Here is a 22,578-nt window from a genome sequence, read left to right on the forward strand (position 1 = left end):
TTTCTTTCTATTTGATAGGCCTTGAGTGTATCTTATACTAGTATGGTGTCGTATTTTGCAATATTCTCATCATTAATTTTTTTCTTAGTACCTACTACATTTAGGTAAAATGTTTTTTTGTTTTGTTTTGGTTTTCGTTTTTTTGGTTTTTTTTTTTTTTTTTTTTTACATAGTTGAAAGGCAGAGAAGCAAAGACAGAACACACCCAGAACTCTCATCTGCTGGTTCACCCCCTAAATTCTTTCAACAGCCAAGACTGGGCCAGGAACTCAGTCTAGGTCTCACGTATGGGTGGCAGAGATGCAACTACTCAAACCATCACCTGTTACCTCCCAGGGTGCATATTAGCAGGAAGCTGGACTCCGGAATTCAAACCTAGGCACTCTGACATGGGACACGGGCAAATCCCTTCACCAAATGCCCACCACAATAGAGGTTTTTTGTTTGTTTCGTTCTTTCTTTCTTTCTTGTGATGGACAGCTAGTCCTTATATTGCTTGTCCTAGGTAAAATTTGGGATTAGGGAACTTTCTGTCTTCAGGATCTCAGTTTGTGCCCAGCATCCTGTCTCCCTTCTGTTCTCTCTCCACAGTCATTTCAAACTTATCAACTTAAGGCCTGGAATTACCTTTTGCAAAGTGTTTGAAATGTAAGCTTTATCTTGAATTTGAAATGAAATGTTTCTGCCCTCATGTTAAATGAGAACAGGACTTTCAAGCAACTGTGCTGGTGAGAGTTGTTTTGGAGGACGGAATGCTTAGCTCTAAATAGATGCTCATGACTGTCTCCCAGCTTCATTCTTTTTAGAGGGGCTTCCAGTACTTCCTTTTGAATTTTCAAGATACTGCTGTGGAAAGTCGATCTGGAACAAATTAGCCGTCTGTTTAAATCCATTCAGAGCGGAACCATCTGGGATCCTCATTTGGACTGGCTGTGAGGACAGATTTGCCTTGAGTCTATCACAACAAGATAGACCTTGAACTAGGATAGAAAGGACTGAAGAGGAAGCTTTAGAGAAGATGGCTATAGGCCCAGCAGTCTGGTGTTCCTTCACGTCGGAGGCAGAGCAGGGCTTGAGGGGTGGGTGAGACTGTTCCAAAGTGACTGGTGACCAGGACATTTTGTAGTGACTCTTTAGATGTTATTACCGTAAAATGAAGTGTGCTTTGCTGAAAGAAATCTCCTTAGTTTGTTTATGTTTCATTTTCATTGGAGCAGGCATTCTTAATGTAGTGATCCCCTTTCTCTGTAAAACCTCAGAGATTAAGAGAAGAAGTAAACATATAGTATAATATATGTATTTGTAGACATTTATTATATTTTTCTTTTAATTTCTGAAGTTTTACAGAGAAATAGCATCACTGCATTAAGAATACTTGCTCTGGTGGAAATTGATGTGTACATCTTATATATATATATGTACACACACACACATACACGTGTTTAATGGAGAAAATATTGGCAAGATTCTTTTTTGTTAAAGATTTATTTTATTTATTTGAAAGACAGAGTTACAGAGTGAGGTAGAGCCAGAGAGAGAGAGAGAGAGAGAGAGTCTTCCATCCACTGGTTCACTCCCCAAATGACCACAACAGCTGGAGCTGAGCTGATCCGCAGCCAGGAGCCAGGAGCTTCTTCTGGGTCTCCCACGTGGGTGCAGCGGCCCAAGGACTTGAGCCATCTTCTACTGCTTTCCCAGGCCACAACAGAGAGCTGGATCAGAAGTGGAGCAGCTGGGACTTGAACCGGCGCCCATATGAGATGCCAGCACTGCAAGATTCTTAAAAATCTAGCAAAAGTTAATAATTACAGTTTTAAGAGATGTTATGTTTTATTGTATGGGTCAGATTAATAAATGTTTTCCCTAAATATTGCCTGGATTAAGCTAAATATTAAATTTTCATGCATTATCCCATTGTTTACCCAATTTACTTATATGAATAATAATTTTTAAAGATTTATTTATTTTACTTGAAAGTCAAAGTTACACAGAGAGAGAAAGAGAGGCAGAGAGAGAGAGAGAGAGAGAGCCATCTTCTACTGCTTTCCCAGGCCATGGCAGAGAGCTGGACCGGAAGTGGAGCAGCTGGGTCTTGAACTGGTGCCCATATGGGATGCCGGCACTGCAGGCAGTGGCTTTACCCGCTACACCATAGCACCAGCCCCTGTGAATAATAATTTTAACTTTGAAAAGTATTGTCCAAATATGCTAACTCTTATATCAATAGCCTGACAGTAGCCTTTTACTAAATATGTCCTATGCTTTTATGAGGAGAAAATGAAGTAATTAGAATGATGCATCAGATTGAAATAATAAAAGAACATAAGTAAAAATTTTCTTAAAGATAAATTGTTTAGGGAACCAGTGTTGTAGTGCAACGAATTAAGCTATCACCCACAGCGCTGACATCCCATATGTGTGCTGGTTCCAGTCCCAGCTGCTCTACTTCAGATTCAGCTCCCTGCTAATGGCTTGGGAAAAGCAGTGGGAAATGATCTAACTGCTGGGGCCCCTGCCACGCATGTGGGAGACCCAGATGAAGCTCCTGTTTCCTGGCTTCAGCCTAGCTCAGCCCTGGCCATTGCGGGAGTAAGCCAATGGATGGAAGATCTCTCTCTCTCTCTCTCTCTCTCTCTCTCTCTCTCTCTTTCTGTCTCTGTCTTTCTCTAACTTTACCTTTCAAACAAGTAAATAAATCTTAAGAAAAAAAAGAATAGCTTATTTGAAGTTTGTATTAGTCTTCTCAGGCTGCCATAACAAAATACAACGAAATAGGGGCTGGCGTTGTGATGCAGCAAGTTAAACCACTGCTTGGGACAGTCTTCCTGGCTTGCAAGATAGCTGCTTTCTCACGATGCCCTCACCTGATGGAGGGAGGGCAAGTAAACACATCAGAAGAGCCCCATCTTTGTGACCTCTCTAACCACGACTGTCTTCCAAAGACCCCATTCCAAATACAGTCTCAGTGGGGGCTAGAGCTTCAACATATAAATTCAGTGAGGGGGAGGGGACCCCTTTGCATCCATATAAGACAGTGAACAAACCATTTTGTGCAAGTGTCACTGCAGGGCATTCGTTTTCTAAATGTATAATCATACATCACCATTACAAGGAAACCACACACAGTAGTCCCCCTGTCCACTGCTTTGCTTTCCATGATTCCAGTTACTTGCAGCCAACGGTGGACCAGAATTGTTAAATAGAACAGTCCATAAATAAATAACTAATAATCTTAAATGACTTTTATTACAGTATGTTTCTATAAGTATTCTGTCTCACTGTTAGTTTCTTACTGTGCCAAATTTATAAATTGAACTTTACCACAGGCATGTTTAGGACAAAGCGTAATATGTGTAGGGTTTGGTGCTCTCCACGGTTTTAGATATCTACTGGGGTCTTAGAATGTATTCCTACGGATAAGGTGGGGGCAGTATTGTACTAACACAATGGGTTTTTTAAGGAAAAGATTTAGAAAACACAGGCAGTAGTATTTTAAAAGGCAATTTGAAATATACCAATTAAAGACAGTTGTGCCTAAGGAAATGAAAATGCTAAGTGCTCTAAGTGCATGACACAGTCATACCCAAATTTCAGCCACGTGGTAGAATCAGCCATCGGGAAAAGATCTAGAAACCAGCAATGTCCACATTGAACACCGGAGCTCCTGTGTTTTATTCAGAGCAGCCCCTGACTTACTGGCAACTTGACTTACTTCCTCTTACTGTACAAATCATCCTAGCAAGCTTAATGCCCAGGCCTCTAAAGAATTACAAACTAAAACTTAGACGGAAGAGTGAGCTACAGATGGAGGTGGCCGATGGAACTGGGAGCTGACTTGTTGTCAGCAATGGAGAAAAAGAAAATATCCTAAAAATCCAATCTGTCTCAAAGGCCCTACATGGTAGCCTGAGGTCAAGGATACTCTCCCCATGTATTCTCAGTATCTGGCATAGTATTTGATATGTGTCTGCTGAGTGGATGAATATTCTATTTGGTGCTAAAGGTATTACCATATAACATCTGCTATTAATAATGTTTATATTTAGTAATTAAGAAAATACTGGCCGGCACCGCGGCTCAATAGGCTAATCCTCCGCCTGCAGCGCCGGCACACCGGGTTCTAGTCCCGGTTGGGGCGTCGGATTCTGTCCCGGTTGCCCCTCTTCCAGGCCAGCTCTCTGCTGTGGCCCAGGAGTGCAGTGGAGGATGGCCCAAGTGCTTGGGCCCTGCACCCCATGGGAGACCAGGAGAAGCACCTGGCTCCTGGCTCCTGCCATCAGATCAGTGCGGTGCCCCGGCCGCAGCGGCCATTGGAGGGTGAGCCAACGGCAAAGGAAGACCTTTCTCTCTGTCTCTCTGTCTCACTGTCCACTCTGCCTGTCAAAAAAAAAAAAGAAAAAAAAATACTAAGTTACATGTGTGTATTTTCTTTATAAAGAACAAATTATACCCATTTTTAAAATATCACCATCCAAAAATGTTATTTTCTTTTAAATTCAAATGCTCTAATGTTAATTCACATACCAAAAATGTTATCCTGAAATAGTCGTTTTATTCTCATTGGTTTCTATAAATAATGGCAAGATGTCTTAGTCTGTTTAATGTTGCTACAACAAAATACCTGAGACTGGATAATGTATTAAGAACAGAGTTTATCTGGCTCATGGCGCTGGAGGCTTGGACCTTTGGGAGCACAGCTCTGGCATCTTCTCAGCTCTTGTTGAGGGCCTCCCTCGGATGGGATGGCATCCCATCACGGCAGGAGGCATCACCCGGCGAGACAAAGCATCACGGCAGGAGGCATCACCCGGCGAGACAAAGCGAGCATGCCAGAGAGGGCTCACTTTCACAACAAAGCCACTCCCACCACAGCCATCAGGGGAGTCACCCATTGGTGAGGGCAGCTCTCTTCTGACTCAGTGACCTGCCAGAGTGCCCGCTGCCCACACCGCTGCAGTGGGGCCCACGTTCCCAGCACGTGCTGCTCGGTGGACACATACAAATGAAAGCAGATGACTTAGGAAATTGTCCGACCAGAGAGTCAGAGGTCAGGCAGACGTTACATCCACACAGAATGGAGATTGGTTATACTCAGAAAAGCGGCATTGTGAGAAATAGAGAGACAATGACGCTTTCTGTCACCTATGTATTCCAGACTATGTTGCTGTTACTATATTCTGAAAGAGTGGAGACCCAGCCAAAGTGGCCCAGCCATAAAAGGAGGATGTAGTGGCCATTAGGGGCTATTTACAAAATGTTCCCCTTGGCTTGTGGGGGCATTGACCTTCCTGCTACAAGTCATGCGTGGCTATGTGACCTGCCTAGGCTGATGGAATGTGACCAACAGTGGCTTTAAGAGCCACCATGTGAATTTCAAGTTCCCTTCCTGCTGCTGCACTGATTGCTGAGATAAAGTGGCTTTTAGCCTGTGTCTCTGAGGAAGTAAGGTCAACCAAGCCCCATGGCCAACTCTTAGTGGACACAAAGATTGAGAAGTAAATTGTTGTTGTGTTGCACTGTTTAGATTCAGAGGCTATTTGTTACTGAAGCATAACTTAGTCTACACCAACCAACACCAATGATTATAAAAAGACAGAACTCTTTCCCAAATCTAAAACCAGAAGGAAAATTTGGCCTGAGTTCATGGGAACTGACACGAAGGCTTTGAAAGATTGGCTCATTACCTCTAACCTGGGACTATATCGAATTTCAACTGTGTTTCCACAAGTGGTGGGCTGCTCTCAGTCACCTGGTCAAACACACCTTCTGGTTTCTCACCCTGCACATCATCAAGTGTGACTGCTGTCTTTTCTCCCTGCCATAGACTGTGTTTCAGGTCACCACATTCCATTACCCAGAGTAGGCATCGGATGGACTCCACCAGGCCTATCGTAGGGCTCATGGGTCAGGTGTCCTCCCTTACTGTAATTAACTGTAGCCATCATTCAGTCAGCCTGGAATCTAGGAAATTTCTACATTCAGGAAACACAATGGTTAACATTTAGTGACTGGTTAATATGTACTTGGTATTGTGCTAACTACTGACATGAGAACTCACTCACTACCACAACCACCATATGACATGAATTTTGTTATTATTGTCCCTGTTTTGTAGCTGCACAGACTGAACTACAGAGCAGCTATGTACATTTTCCCAGAGTACACTGTGAGGAGTGGTAGAGCAAGGATTTGAAAACAGGCAGTTGTCTCCATAGCACATGCTTTTAACATCTGTATTACAGTATTAACTTATCAAAGTGTATTTGACCTTCACAACCAGAAATGTGTTACCTATGAGCTTCTAAGATACATGCAGGTGGTTTTTAGTGTTGTTTTATGACAGTAGTGTAAAAATATCACCTTTAGGGGGCTGGCGCCGTGGCTCACTTGGTTAATCCTCTGCCTGCAGCGCTGGCATCCCATATGGGCACTGGGTTCTAGTCCTGCTTGCCCCTCTTCCAGTCCAGCTCTCTGCTGTGGCCTGGGAAGGCAGTGGAGGATGGCCCAACTGCTTGGGCCCTGCACCCGCATGGGAGACCAGGAAGAAGCACTTGGCTCCTGGCTTCGGATTGGCGTAGCTCCAACCATAGCGGCCATTTGGGGGGTGAACTAGCGGAAGGAAGACCTTTCTCTCTGTCTCTCTCTCACTGTCTAACTCTATCTGTCAAATAAAAAAATCACCCTTGGAGAAGCAGAGCTGGGACTCTGAGTAGCAGCGGCTTGTCTGCACTGCCGTCCTCAGACGACTCTTGAATGTCTTTCTCCAGTCTCTCAGTGCTTCCAGTCAGTGCTAGGGAGTCTAGCACAAGCTGGATGCCTTCCATCAAAGTGTTTTTTTTTTTTTTTTTTTTTAGCTATTAGATCTTAACTAAATTAATCTGTGGTCTGTTTTCAGAAATGAAATTCTGTAGTAATCCTAAACCCTTCTTTCCCTTTGAAAGTTACTGTGTTGGCCACTCACTTAATTTATCAGTGTTTCACAGGCCAGTGATCAACACAAAATGAATCCAGTCTTGAGAAGGGTCAACGTGCAAAGAAGTAAGAATCAGCAGCAGTCAGCCTCAGGGTTGCTTTCCACAGGTAGCTGAGGCATTCTCTCTACGACATTATTCATTCCCAAAGAGGAATTTCAAACGTTTTGCTGATTGCTGAACATTTCAAATTTCTGAATATTTTCATGGTCTTACTATTTATATTTTATGTAAATAGCACGTATAACTGTCTTACTCTTTCTTCATTGTTAAAATGGAGAACCATGAAAAGAAAATTGAAAGCTGATAGAAGTAGATATGAAATGTATTGCAAGAAAAACAACAGAAAGCTCTCCTGGAAATGGTCTGTATCTGTTAATATTCTATATTGGCCATGTTTGTGTAGGTATGCCACCATGTAGTTGCACAGGGCCTGGGGCTTAGAAGCACCTGACACTTGATTTAATGTTCTGCTGTTGCCATCTTGAAATTCTTAATCATTTTTAAGTTGTGATAGAACTCACATAGCATCTTGACCATTTTTAAGTAAACAGTTCAGTGGTGTTAAGGAAATTCACATTGTTTTGCAACCAACCTCCAGAACTCTTTTCTTCTTACATAACAGAAAATCTGTACGCATTAATCAACAACTGCCCACTCCCCTCACCGCTAGCAAACACCATTCTACATTATGCCTCTGTGAGTTTGACCCCTCTAAGTGCCTCATCTAAGTGGAATCACATGGTATTTATGGCTTGGTGACTGGATGATTTCACTTACCATCATGTCTTTAAGGTTCATTCCTGTGATGGTATGGGTTAGACTATCCCAGCTTTTAAATGCTGAGTAATATTTTGTTGAATGGATAAACCACATTTTGTTTATCCGTTCAGCCATTGATGGACACTGGGTTGCTTTGACCTTTTGTTTATTATGAATAATGCTGCTGTGAACACTGGTGTGCAAATATCTCTTTGAGACTAAAATTCTTCATAACTTTAGAGCAAGGGCCTTGTATTTACATTTTGCACTAGGATCTGCTAGTTCTGGAGCAGGCCTGTGGTGGAGGCTGCATGACCAATGAGCTAGAGCTTCAAGGAGGAGTTTGATTGGCCAAGCCGGAGGAGAGAGGGAGGACTGTATTCAGGGGGTCAGCACAAACCCACCCAAAGGACAGAGGTGGACACACCTCAAAGAAACCTTGATGCCTTTTCTCTAAGACTCAGTTTCCAGTTCTGATTAGTTGCAAAAGTTGGTGATTTATTCAGCCTCAAAAAGCAAGGAAATTCTGACACACTGTACAACTTGGATGAGTGTTGAGGACGTCATGCTAAATGAAGCCGCTTACATGAGGCCTCAAAGGGTCAGATTCATAGGGACAGAAAGCAGAATGGTGGTTGCCGGGGGAAATGGGGCTTGATGTTCAGTGGGGACAGATTTTCCATTTTGGAAGATGAGAAATTCTGACCTTGTTAAGCACAAGGATGTGAATAAACTTAATGCCACCGAACAATGGCAAACATGGAAAATTTTAGGTTATATGAATTTCAGCACAATTTGTTTTTCAAGATGCCGAGTGTTTTCATTTCAGTGGTGCACATGCTATTGAATACTCTTCTAGGGCTGTCTACATGGATGTTGTAATGAAAATGAAGACCATTGTGAATGCATCTGACTGTGATAGGCATGTCAGTCTCTCATCATTCTTGCAATTCTCTGCAGCCTTGTATTCCCTCACTTTAGAGAGGGCAAATATTTTCTGTTAATGTAGAAATGCTATTCTTTCATTATTTGTGCTGCTAGTTGGAGGAGCAATGAATGGTGTAGTGTAATCTATTGGAATTAGAACCTGGAGCATTTTTAGTCATTATTTGCTAAAGATATCAAATATTAAATCCATCTATTTTTGTAAGCATTCCTCTTCACCCTTATAGGTAATACTCATTATCTACAACCAGCTAACACTCATTCTATACAACCAATACTCGTTATCTAGATCCTAAAATAATAAACAGTTCAAACAGTTTTCCTTGAATTTCAGATAAATGTATTTCATGACCCCAAGGAAACTCATTAATTTCTTGTTTTTAAATGTCTGCTAGCCATTAGCTTGGCTTTATCAGATAGTTTTCATGAATTTACCTAAACTATAGGATTCATTTGGTTTACATTTGAGTGCCTTTTATGTGCTATGCACTATTCTAGCACTAAAGATGTGTCATTGCACAAAGAAGAAAAAAATAATTCTCTGCCTTGTGGAGCTTATATTCTGGGAGAGAAAAAGATAATTGAAGCAAATAAGTGTGGTAAAAGATGAAGTGTTTTATGGAGGAAGAAATTACAGCAAGAACAGAGGTCTGATTGTAGCTTTTTGATAAGGTGCTGCAGAAATAGGAGTGGTCCCTCTGCCTCTCGGCATTTGAGTCTGGAAGACTGAAGCTGCCTATTTTCTTACCAGACTTTTCCTTCCTTACCTTCTTGGCAGTCATGCCCTTGACTCTGATGTGCCACGTGGTGATCATCTTCTTCACTCCGTGCAGTTCTTTCGAAGTTCCTTTTAATTATTCTCATATCGACCCTGTAGCACCTTACACTGCACTCTGTATGTGGTAGGTACAGTGAACACATATTTGTTATGTTTTTTAAATTAGGAACAGAGGGGTGGGCACTATGATATTGTGGGTTAAGCCACCAGAGTGACTGGTCCGAGTCCCAGCTACCCTGTGCTGTGATCCAGCTTCCTGCTAATACACCTGGGAAGGCAGCAAAGGATGACCTAAGTACTTCAGCCACTGCCACTCACATGGGAGACCCAGGTGGGGTTTCTGGCTCCTGGATTCAGCCTGACTCAGTCTCAGCAGATGTGGACAATTGAGAAGTGAACCAGCAGATAAAAAGTCTCCCTCTCTCCCTCTTTCTCTCATTCTTTCTCTTCTTCTATCATTCTGCCTTTTGAATAAGTAAATAAATCTTAATAAAATTCGTAAATATTTTTAAAAATAAAAGTTAGAGAGGGAACATGTTCCATATATTTCCAATACCTTTATTTTTAGAGTCGTCCAAGTTCTAGGTTTACCTTTAGGTTCTCTTTTTAAACAATCAATCTTACAAGTACTGTCTGTTCAGTGCCGTGTTGTTCAGTATTACCAAGCGTGGAATGATGTGACCTAATACATATTTATCACAAAATGTCCTTCTCGGTCTGTTTAATATCAAAATCTCCAAGCTGAGTTTCAAGAATACATAAACTGCTATCTGCTCTCCACAGGCAGCAAAATGAGAGATAAGTAGGTGTGTGGCCATAATGCCGGCTTGAGTTGATGCAGCTCCCTGCTGTGGAAAGGTATTGGCAGCATTTCTCATAATGTGTTGGTACAGCAGCGAGGTTACACGGGTTGCTCTAAGTCAGACGAGTGATGTGAACCGGCATCACGGTGTAGGAACAGCATGGGCTTTGGAAAGACATGAGATCTGGATGCAGAATTACCTACTTCTGTGTAGCCTTTGACACCACTTAAATCTCTGAGCTTCCATTCCCCCCTCTGTAAAATGGGATAAGACAATTTATGTGTGGGTGTGGGTGGGTGTGGGTGGGTGTGGGTGTGTAGGCTGCTCCAGGCTTTGCCATTAACTAGCCACTCAGAAGCTGGTCATATCCCTTTAGATGGAATCATTTCCCTGATTTGCTGTTCCCATTGGCCTGAGAGCTTCTTGCCTTGTTTGCCAGCAGTTCCTGGGCTTATAATTCTTTAGTAAAGCTGGATTTTTTTAAAGTACTTAATTTTAAAAATATTTTAAATAAACATATTTAGTATTTCCAGTTCAGTAGCATTCTTCCCAATAGGGACAACATCATCCTAGCTTTCATGGAGGTTTCTTCTTGAATCTTCCCTTTTGGGAAGAGCCAGCTGATGCCAACCCAGGGCCCCAGCACAACAGTGAGTGGGAAAGTCCTGATGGTAGGTCTCTCCTTGACTTGCTGCAACCTACCATCCCTTGTGAGTGTCACTGTGCGTGGACCACGTGTGTAGTCAGGAACACATGCCTCCTGTCCCAGAAAATAAATGCTCTCCCCATTGCTTGGCACATTCAGCAGAATCAGGCTAGACAGAGAACTTCTGATGAGGTCAAGCAATGTGGGAGGTGGGAGATCAACACTCATACCTTGTGATAGAATAAGAACATAAGCCTCAGTCATTTTAGGTTTCTTGCTACCCTGCCTTCTTCCAAGGGATCAGTTCCATCTCACACCCTGTATTGTTTCCCACCCCACCCCCTGCATTCTTCCCATGTTTGGAAGCCAGTAGGCCAAACCTGTAGAACCAGTATGAAGAAGTTCATCTCTACCTACTGCCCCCTCCACCCCCACCCCAGCCCACCTAAGGTATAAAAGGGCCCAGCCTGCTGGGGTCCAGGCCTCTGCCATGTTTTCAGTCAATGACCATGATGGCAGTTGGTTGACCAATTTATTTTCTCTGAATAAATTCAGTCTATCTGCAAGTTTGTATTCTATCTCCTCTCTCTTCTGCACCCGTTTCCTTACGTTTTGGTGCCCTGTGTGAGGAGGTACCAATCTGTGCCTCTTTTCCTAGCACCTTGAAGTCACCAGGGTGGGGCAGGTCACCAGTTTGCCCTCCCCTCCCCTCTCCCAGACAGTACTCAAGTTGCACAGAACTCTAAAACAATGAAGAGAGAAGATGTAAGATGTCTTTGCAAATTCCATGTCCTTTGGTCCATGATTGGTAATATAAATATTACCCACAATAATCTTTTAAAATATGTTTTTAATTAATCCATAATAATTGTACACTTTGGGGTGCAGTGTGATATTTCAATACATGGGTATAGTGTGTGATGAACGAGTCAGAGTGATTTGCTCATCCATCACCTCAACCAACCATCTTTGGTTCCACTGGTCTGCTATCACATACTTTAGGGAAATGATATTTTATGTTCCTTTTTAGACACTTAGGGAGATTTCTCTATTCCTATGGTTTCCCATTCGGGAGCTCTGAAATCATGCCTAACCTGTGGAGCAATCACATCTCCAGGTGACGAAACTGGGCTTTGGTACAAGCGATGTCCAAGTTTCACGGATCCAAACTCTGTGCCATTGCCAGGTTTGGTGTTTAAAAAATAAAAACGATGCTATATTACAAATCAAATTTAGAGTTGGCTGGGAATTGAAATAGAAGATGGATTTTCGTTTTGATTCTGTTTTTTTTTTTGTTGTTTTTTTTTGTTTTGTTTTTTTTTTTTGACAGGCAGAGTGGACAGTGAGAGAGACAGACAGAGAGAAAGGTCTTCCTTTGCCGTTGGTTCACCCTCCAATGGCCGCCGCGGCCGGCGCGCTGCGGCCGGCGCACCGCGCTGATCCGATGGCAGGAGCCAGGAGCCAGGTGCTTTTCCTGGTCTCCCATGGGGTGCAGGGCCCAAGCACCTGGGCCATCCTCCACTGCACTCCCTGGCCACAGCAGAGGGCTGGCCTGGAAGAGGGGCAACCGGGACAGAATCCGGCGCCCTGACCGGGACTAGAACCCGGTATGCCGGCGCCGCTAGGCGGAGGATTAGCCTAGTGAGCCGCGGCGCCGGCCTTGATTCTGTTTTATAGAAGGAAAGGAATATTAGCCTTGTGGGGGCTCTGATGGCCTGGGAAGAATAGGCCATGCTGCAAGCCAGGGAGCTTGAGCATGGCTCCAACAAAGCAGAAACCTGCAACTGACCAGCGCTGCGGCTCACTTGGCTAATCAATCCTCCGCCTGTGGCGCCAGCAGTCCCGGATGGGGCACCTGATTCTGTCCTGGTTGTTCCTCTTCCAGTCCAGCTCTCTGCTGTGGCCAGGAGGGCAATGGAGGATGGCCCAAGTGCGTGGGCCCTGCACCCGCATGGGAGACCAGGAGGAAGCACCTGGCTTCTGGCTTTGGATCGGCGCAGCGCGCCGGCCGTAGTGACAATTTGCGGGGTGAACCAACGGAAGGAAGACCTTTCTCTCTGTCTCTCTCTCACTAACTCTGCCTAAAAAAAAAAAAAAGAAAGAAGGAAAGAAGGAAAGAGAGGAAGAGAGGAAGAGAGGAAGAGAGAAAGAGAGAAAGAGAGAGAGAAAGAAAGAAAGAAAGAAAGAAAGAAAGAAAGAAAGAGAGGAAGGAAGGAAGGAAGGAAGGAAGGAAGGAAGGAAGGAAGGAAGGAAGGAAGGAAGGAAGGAAGGAAGGAAGGAAGGAAGGAAGGAAGGAAGGAAGGAAGGAAGGAAGGAAGGAAGGAAGGAAGGAAGGAAGGAAGGAAGGAAGGAAGGAAGGAAGGAAGGAAGGAAGAGAGAAAGAAAGAAAGAAAGAAAGAAAGAAAGAAAGGATGTCTGCTAATGAAACAAACTTGCGGTCCCTTTAAGGGAAGAATCCACCAAAAAGAGACTGGCAAGCTCAGCTGTAAGTGCTTCTGTTCTTCCCCCAGACCCTCATAGGACGCCTGAATTCTCTGGCACATCCTCCTCTGAACTGGGGGAAGCGTTTTCTTTTTCTCTAAATATATTCTTTTGCAAAAAGCAACAGTTTACGTTTCTAAGGGGAAAAACTAACCATCAGAACTTAATGCTTCTAAAGGATTTAAACAAGGTTTTGTTTCCCTGGAAACCAGGTCCTTTCTTATGGTTGCATACATTTCTCCTAGGAGATCACCAGCACCTGACTCTCATGTCAGTGAAGACCACCTTAACATTCAAAACGGGGTGATGTTTTGAAGGGCATCTCAGCTGTTTAAAGAACTCACATACTGCACAGCGCTCTGAGTGTCTGGTCTTAGCTTCGATTACAGAAGGGAATGTGTGTTTGCGTGTGTGTGTGTGCACGGAGATGGAAAAGAAAATCTGGGATTTATTAAAAGCTAAGGTTTTAATGAGTTCTGCAGTCATTGAAAGGTTGCTGGAGCTGGCAGAGCAGTTATCACTCCGGGCTGATGTTCCTGCATTTGGATTAGGGGAGCATTAATAGTAGAATAGCTAATCTTTTGTGGCCAGTGCTGCTTGCCTGTGTTGATAAGTGTGATTAACAACTTTAAAAGTCAAATACATTAGCAAATGCCTTCTAGCTGCCAGGAATGCTCATGGCCACCCACGCTTCATAGCAAAATCAGAAACACAACAAGATCAGGAGCCTAGGATTCCTAGACCTTTTAGATAAGCATGCCTCCAAGTTTGTTTTTTAAGTTAGTTTCAATCAACCCATGGAGAACTATTGTTAGAAAGCAGTTAAATATAAAAAAATAAAATACAATGAAGAATGTGCTTTTTTGTTTGCCAAGTTGTAAAAGGATGATATTTGTTATGATTTTCAGAATCTTAAGTCTGCCTTTTTCTGAAATTTCAAACTGAACTCGGAAAGAGATCCTAGAATTTTAGAAATTCCATTGCACAATCCAGTTTTTGATGGTAACTCTGAGCAAAAGTCAGAACTCTAGGCTGCACAGGAATTGAGTAAGGCGATAGTAAGTGAAGAAATCTTTAAACAGTGGAAGAAATCCAGCTTCGAAAGCCAGCAGCCTGCCTTGCCACGTGATCAGAGCTTTTGTTCTAGCCAAACTGCAGCTCCATTGTCCATGCCCATTAGCATCTTCATTAAAGGAGGCCCTGTGCTAAGTGTTATAGGAGGAAGTTTGGACTTCTCTCCCAGGGTGAAAGCTCCCACCACTGAAAATTGGGTCAAAGGTCAGGAGGTAATAGGGGGTGAAAAGACAGGTGGAACACAGCATTAGGGTGGACCCCCAAGGGCAGAAATGCCAGTTTCCAGGAGGCAAATGTGTTCTTGCAGCCTTGCCCTGAACACAGTGCATTGAAGCAGGTTCGCCCCCGCAGGTAGTCTATGCTTGCTGCCTCACTGTTGACTTTCCCAGCTCTACTGCTGACCACTAGATCTTCAAACGCTTTCCCTGCCCCGAGAGAGCCAGAGTGGGCTCCATTTCTTGGCAATAGAAGCCAAGAGCCAGCTTTCTGGAGCACAGCATTTGTAGGAAGATGCTGATATGACAGAGGGGTTGTTTTCCGCTGTGTTTTTTCATTACTTACATCCTGCTGAGCCGCCACCGTAAACATGGTTATTCTTGTACCGCGATTTGTTTCCTCTGTTTTCCAGTATGACTTCCCAACCAAGGCATGGGTGACTTCTGGCTGACAAGATTTCTCCCCCATTTCTTTTCCTCCCCTTTAGGTAACGTAAGCCAGAAGTATGTAATTTTTGAAATTTTACAGATATTGAAATAGAAAGCCCATATATACAGTGGAACATCCAAAGAGAGAAAGCTGTATGGCCGTTTTCAAATTGCACCTGCTGTGGAATGAAGTTCTTAGCATTTGAATCCCCTGTAGAGCTGTTGTTAGCCCTACAGTTCATTTTCAGAACCCTTACGCTGCAGATACGCTGTCTGACTTTTCTTATGGAATCTTTTTGTATTTCTTTTTACAGTTTACTTATTTTATTTGAGAGAGACCAACAGACAGAAGTCTCCCATCTGCTTGTTCACTCCCTAGATCCCCGCAACAGCAAGGGTTGGGCCAGTCTGAAGCCAGGAGCCAGAAGCAGGGAGTTCAAATCAGGTCTCTCACATGGGTAGCAGGGAACTAACTCCTTCGCCCATCACCTGGTACTGCCCAGGGTGTATATCAGCAGGAAGCTGGAACTGGAAGTAGAGTCAGCACTCTAGTTCAGGCACTCTGATATTGGATATGGGCATCTTTACCCACTATGCCAAACATCTGTTCCTGGAATCTTTTCAGATAAAGTAAGTTCAAAAACTCGGGTCAGTAATCCAAATAGGCAAGCATTCTACCTTGGTTTGCTTCAGAATAAGGACATATGAGAGATAAGGGATAGATTGCCTTGATGTAGAAATGTCATACTCACAGAACTTTCTATTCCTTTATACAACACTTACAGCAAAGTGAAAACTTGGCATTTTATAAGGAAAAGTAACAATTTTTCCCCAGAAAAACAAAGAGGATTTAGTAATAGCCTACAGTTTATGATAACTCTTCATAGTTGTTTGGGAATGTAAATGCTGGCAATGGCAGCCTGGAGTGTTTGTTTTCAGAGCATACCATAAACATGGTTTTGTTTGGTTCTCAACACTGCCTGGAATGCTGGCTACTGAAAGTGTGTTGGAGGTATACCCGGTATCCTAAGAATCACAAGTTGCAACTTGAAAATGGCTTCCGTGACCCTGGCGATTGGAAAGTCCCAAACCCACTTTCTGCACATCTGCACCTGCCTGTCCTGCCAGCAGAGCCCCTGCAGACCAAAATCTGCAACCACTCGATTATCCTGAGTGCAGGTGTGCCCAAGCAGCACAGGACCCCTATCTGCAAGTTAGGCATTTCCCTTGCGTAAAAAAGAGCAGCAATTCAACAATAAAATGTGTCATTTACATTTTCTGCTTAAAGTGGGGTGGAAAAAAGGCAGGTGTACCCTGAACACTTGTGTGCATGCCAGAGGGCTCAACTGTCCCTTCTGGAAGTAAGAAGTAGATTCTACTCGATTTGTGTTCACATTTATGAGTTTGTGTGTTTGGTCATCCGTGCACCTATTCTGTCATACACCCAGGATGAAAAACTATTGGGAAGGAGAAAAAGGGGCAGGTCTGTCAGCTTCAGGTAGACAAGAGACCCCTCCAAAAAGTCACAGGTGTGCTTCTGACACTATTCAGGAGCAATGCTTCTTTCTTGTTCCCCACACCCCACCCCATACTACAGTAATCAACTGGGTTCCACTTAGCCAAGCTAGTCACTTTATTTGTTAATTTGAAGATCTCCAAGACATATTATCAATTGGAAAAATATGAATAGTACATACAATATGAGTCTTCTTTGGTGAAAAAGAATTATGGTTATGTAACAAATATATATACATATATATATACAGAAACATTTCAAAAAGCTCATAGAATTGAAAAATAAGCTTATTTTGCTGCAATTTTTTTGAAAATCATGCAGTTTTTTCCAAATGCATATTTTCCAAGAGCTTTTTGACAACTCTCTCATAAAATAAATTTTTAATTCCATTTTCATTAGATTTTTAAATTATTATTATTTGAGAGATAACGATAGAAAAAGATACAAACAAAGCTCTCATCTGCTGGTTCACTCCCCAAATGCCTGAAGCAGCCAGGTCTGGGACAGAGCCATAGCCTGGAGTCAGAAATGCAATCCAGGTCTCCCACATGGGTGGCAGGAGCTCAATTACTTGGGCCATTGCCACTGCCTCCCAAGGTCTTGGTTAATAGGAAGGTGGAAGAGCTGGAACTTGGACTCTTAGATAAGTGATGTGGGTGTCCTAACCAGTGTCTTAACTACAAGGCCACATGCCTACCATTCCATGAGCTTTTTGCAGTACCCTTGGGCATGTATGTATAGGCATATTTATGTGTATTTCACATACATATAATATGTATATAGGTGACACACATGCATACACAAAACACGTTCAGAATTACATATGGAACAGGCATTTGGCACAGCAGTCAAGTTGCCACTTGGGACACCTACATCTCATATTGGAGTGCTTTCTGTGAGTCCCAGCTCCTCTGCCTCTGGCCCAGCTCACTGCCAATGCGCATGCTGGTAGACAGCGAAGAGTGGCTCAAGTACTTGGGCTGCTGGAGACCCAGACTGAGTTCCAGACTCCTGGTTTCAGGATAGCCTGGCTGTTTCGGGCATCTGGGGACTGAACCAGCAGATGCAAGATCTCTTTCCATGTGTCTCTCTGCCTTTCAAACAAAGTGAAAATAGTGTTTTTATTTTGAAAAATAAGTATACATCACAAACTGTTAATAGTGACTACCTTGGAAGCAAAGTGAAATTAGGAGTTCAGAATAAAAATGGACTTTCAATTTTTTTTTTCTAAAGATTTACTCATTTGAAATTCAGAATTACAGAGAAAGAAAGCCAGTGGCAGAGAGAGAGAGAGAGAGAGAGAGACAGAGAGAACGCGTCCATCGCTGGTTCACTCGCCTATTGGCCACAAGTGGCCAGGTGGAAGCCAGGAGCCAGGAGCTTCTTCCGAGTCTTCCACGTGGGTGTAGGGGCTCAAGTACTTGGGCCATCTTCTGCTGCTTTCCCAGGCACATTAGCAGGGAAATGGATTGGAAGCGGAGTACCTGGGACTCCCAGGTGCCGTCACAGCAGGCAGAGGTTAACTTTCTACATCACAGCACCAGTCTTGGATTTCAATTTTTTTAGCCTGTACTTCTGCACTGTGAATTTTTTTTTTTTTTTTTTGACAGGCAGAGTGGACAGTGAGAGAGACAGACAGAGAGAAAGGTCTTCCTTTGCCGTTTGTTCACCCTCCAATGGCCACTGCTGCCGGCGCGCTGCGGCTGGTGCACCGCGCTGATCCAATGGCAGGAGCCAGGTACTTATCCTGGTCTCCCGTGGGGTGCAGGGCCCAAGCACTTGGGCCATCCTCCACTGCATTCCCTGGCCACAGCAGAGAGCTGGCCTGGAAGAGGGGCAACCGGGACAGAATCCGGCGCCCCGTCTGGGACTAGAACCCGGTGTTCCGGCGCCACTAGGTGGAGGATTAGCCTATTGAGCCGCGGCACCGGCCATGAATTTTTTTTTTGGTGTAATTAAAATATTTTCTGAAAATGTTAAAGAATATTTTATTTTGTTATATGTAATACTTTTTAATGTGATATTTTAGGTTTGTTTATTTTTTTACATTTTTATTTAATAATGCATTTTTACATAGACACAGCTTTAGGAATATAGTGGTTCTTTCTCCCATACCCCTCCCCAACTCCCGTCCCACCTCCTTCTCCCTCTCCCATCTCCTTCTTCATTATGGTTCATTTTTAGTATGACTTTATATACAGAGGACCAACTCCATGCTAATCATAGACTTCAACAATTTGCACCCACCCCCCACCACACACAACATGTAGAGTACAGTTGGGGAAAGAATTTGCAGTCGATTCTTATATTACAATTCAATAGGGACGGAGGTCCTACATGGGGAGCAAGTACACAGTGACGACTGTTGTTCCTTTAAAAATTAACTCTTTTTTTATGATATCAGTGATCATCCGAGGCTCTTGCCATGGGCTACCAAGGCTATAGAAGCCTTTTGTGAGCTGGCGCCGCGGCTCACTATGCTAATCCTCCGCCTTGCGGTGCCGGCACACCGGGTTCTAGTCCCGGTCGGGGCACCGGATTCTGTCCCGGTTGCCCCTCTTCCAGGCCAGCTCTCTGCTGTGGCCAGGGAGTGCAGTGGAGGATGGCCCAAGTGCTTGGGCCCTGCACCCCATGGGAGACCAGGAGAAGTACCTGGCTCCTGCCATTGGATCAGCGCGGTGCGACGACCGCAGCGGCCATTGGAGGGTGAACCAATGGCAAAAGGAAGACCTTTCTCTCTGTCTCTCTCTCTCTCTCACTGTCCACTCTGCCTGTCCAAAAAAAAAAAAAAAAAAAAAAAAAGAAGCCTTTTGTGACCATTATGTAACACTTTTTACAACATTTTTAAGAAAAATATTTCCAAGATTATTTTATTATTTATTAAAATATGTTAGATATTCTTTGACTTCACCTTGTGAAGATAACAAAATAATTTAGTAAAGGTGGCTGGATCCTTGGAGCCGGCACTGTGGCATAATAGGTTAAGTCTCTGCCTGCGGTGCCAGCATCCCATATGGACTGCTCCACTTCCAATCCAGTTCCCTGATAATAGCCTGGGAAAGCTGCTGGAGATGGCTCAAATGCTTGGGTGCCAGTACTCAGATTGAAGACCCAGAAGAAGCTCCTGGCTCCAGGCTTTGGATAGACCAAGCTTCAGCCATTGCAGTCATTTGGAGAGTGAACCAGCGCATGGAATACCTTCTATCTGTCTCCCTTTCTGTGTCTATAACTCTGCCTCTCAAATAAATAAATATTTTCTAGAAAAGTGGAAGGATCCATACTACAGGGTAAGAACTATATTTTCATATTTATAGTTCTATTCATGGCATTAATACAAATAATGTGACATACATGTCTGGTGGGATTTTTGCTTCTAATTTGTTTTACCAAAACTTTGGTGGATGTCTTAGTACCCAAGATCTAAACCAGACACAACCAATAGAAGCAGCTTTGTTCTGGGCTCTTTGGCCAAGCAAACTTTGGAATTTTTGCTGGTTTTCTTAAATGTCTTTTGGGTTCTATGCCTCATGATGTACCTGTCTAAAATGGGCAAGTAGACCATGCACAACCCTGAGGTTCTTTTTGGTAGTGAATGGTAGCCAGATAAGGCAAAAGAGAATCAGCTACTCTCTCACAAATCATACAACCAAGTCAGATTGGTAACCAAACATAGGACCAAATCCTGTCTGTTATTCTGATATACAGACATTTGTTAAAAAGCAAACACACCCCCTACCAGGAGGAGGAATTTTTTTTCTGCCAAGGGCCATTAGGATATTTATTTATAACACTGTTCACATGCCATACAAAAAACTCAAATTAAAAATTAGTCTTCTATAGATTCGTTGCTTTGGCAGGGCCATCCTAAATGATTTCACAGGCCTTAAACAGCCCACAGGCCAGGCGTAACCCACCCCTGCTACATACACACACACACACACCAGTTCATATAAACATGCAGGCTTGAAGAAGGCACAGCTCTTCCCTTTCCTTTTAAATGCTTCAATCACAGCCTTACTTAAAAGGTTCACCTGGGGCTTGAGGCAAGCTTCCAAAGGCAGATTCTGTTGCCTTTGTAGCAGTATCAGGCAAGCAGAGCCCTCCAGAGCTCATCACTGGATACAGGATCATGGAGGGATTTAGACTAAAGCGTTATCACCAGAGAGAGAGGTAAAAGCTTTATAGGATTTTTACACTGAAATACGTTTAGCCAGCCTGTATTTGGGGGATATCTTAATTCTACCAAGCACAGTAGTCAACCCATCAAAACCCATTTCTGACCCTCAGAATGCTGGCTGGAGGCTGTTGATGAAGCGGTGATGATACCAGTTCTGAAGTAGGTGCACCCTCTTTAGAATGCCAGCTATGTCATCTCGCAGACATTGAATGCTTGATTCGATGCTTCATGATACCTGGGTTAGAGTTTACCCTAAGTAATGCTCCACGATGTTTGTACCATAGCTGCTCAAATATTTTAAAATAAAATATAGGGGCAGTTCAGAGTGCCTGGGTTTCATGCTCATTTCCTGCCTCCAGCTTTCAGCTAATGCAGATCCTGGGAAGCAGCAGGGGCAGCTCAGGTCATGCCTCTGTCATCTACAGGCATCCTCCCACTAGAAGCAGCCCTACACTCTTCATACCTTTCACTGTGCTCTTATCCCGTTTTAGATTACATAGACCGAGCATCCAAAATCTGAAATGCTCCAAACCCTGAAACTTTTGAGTACTGACGCAGCACCACAAGTAGAAAATCCTACACCAGGAAACTTTATCTGATGCTCAAAACTGTTAAAGATATTGTATAAGAATACCTTCAGGTTCTGTGTGCAAGGTATAGGAGACTTAATTTTGTGTTTGAGCTTTTGTCCCATGTCCAAGGTTCCCATTATGTTTTTGTGCATATTTGCAAATTCAAAACATGTGAAATCCAAACAAAAGTCTTCTGGTCGTAAGCATTTCAGGTAAGGGACATTGAATCTGAAATTGCAGGTGCTCTTATAAACTGGCTACTCCAGAGAAGGCCAGCAACATGCACCCTCTGAGTTGGCCTGTATAGAAGGCCGAGTGAAAAGTGTTGATTACATTACATCTTCACAGTTGGCAGATTCTGTCCTTAAAATGGGTATGAACCTTTGTAGGGGAAGAAATCACACAGCTGAAGCCATTATGAAAGTAGATTAGCTGTGTCACCTATTAAGTCAAGCTGATTGTCAGTGAAGTGCAACTCAGGATACGAGCAAGCACCCAAGCCCATCTCATCTGCACTTCGTCAGCCCAGAGGACTGGAGCTGCCTGTAACACAGCCCCCACGGAGTAGAGTCTCACTGCATTGGGAAAACTCACTGCCTGTTAGCCACAGAAAGCAAGGACTTACAGTGCTATGTTGTTTCATAAAAGGAGTTTTTACAAAGATCTGCTTTCCTACACAAGCTCGTGGTCAGCATGATGACTTTCTCATGGAGGGAAGTGGTAGAGAGGTTGAGGGTGAGGGTGAGTGTAGAAGCTGGATCAGGTCAGGGATCCCTGAAAAAAAAAATCTCTCTTCTCACTTCTCGGTGACCCAAAAGTCCTGTCTCCCTGAAAATCGTGACATTCCGGGAGACTGGAAGGAAACGCAGGGAGTCTCAACCTTGAGGTGCCTGATTTTCCAATTTTCAAGCTCAGCTGCTCACAGGAACCTCTAACCCTCCTTTCAAGTGAGTTACACAACTCTTGTTCATGTGTAACTCACTTATAGATAATTGCAGGAGTCTATTGAGTGAGAATGTGGAAGAAGAAGGAAGGAATCAAACATTTACTATCCAAGCCCCTCCAACCTATCCTTGCCACATACTTTTTCTCCGTATAGCGTCCAGATAGACAAAATCGCAATTACTGTAGGCTCAGCGTGCACTTTATATTCTGCACGTTCTTCTCGGAATCCTTTTATCTTTAGTGCCCCTTATCATAGGCTGCAGT

The 22,578-nt window shown here is 43.5% G+C and overlaps 1 protein-coding gene across 19 annotated transcripts in view; it reads left to right on the top strand.

The window, feature by feature from the left end:
- Positions 1–22,578, top strand: part of STARD13 (StAR related lipid transfer domain containing 13) — a 583,995-nt gene that overhangs the window by 446,072 nt on the left and 115,345 nt on the right. The window lies entirely within an intron of this gene.

The sequence above is a fragment of the Oryctolagus cuniculus genome, chromosome 9, assembly GCF_964237555.1.
Source record: "Oryctolagus cuniculus chromosome 9, mOryCun1.1, whole genome shotgun sequence".
NCBI classification, from domain to species: Eukaryota; Metazoa; Chordata; class Mammalia; order Lagomorpha; family Leporidae; genus Oryctolagus; species Oryctolagus cuniculus.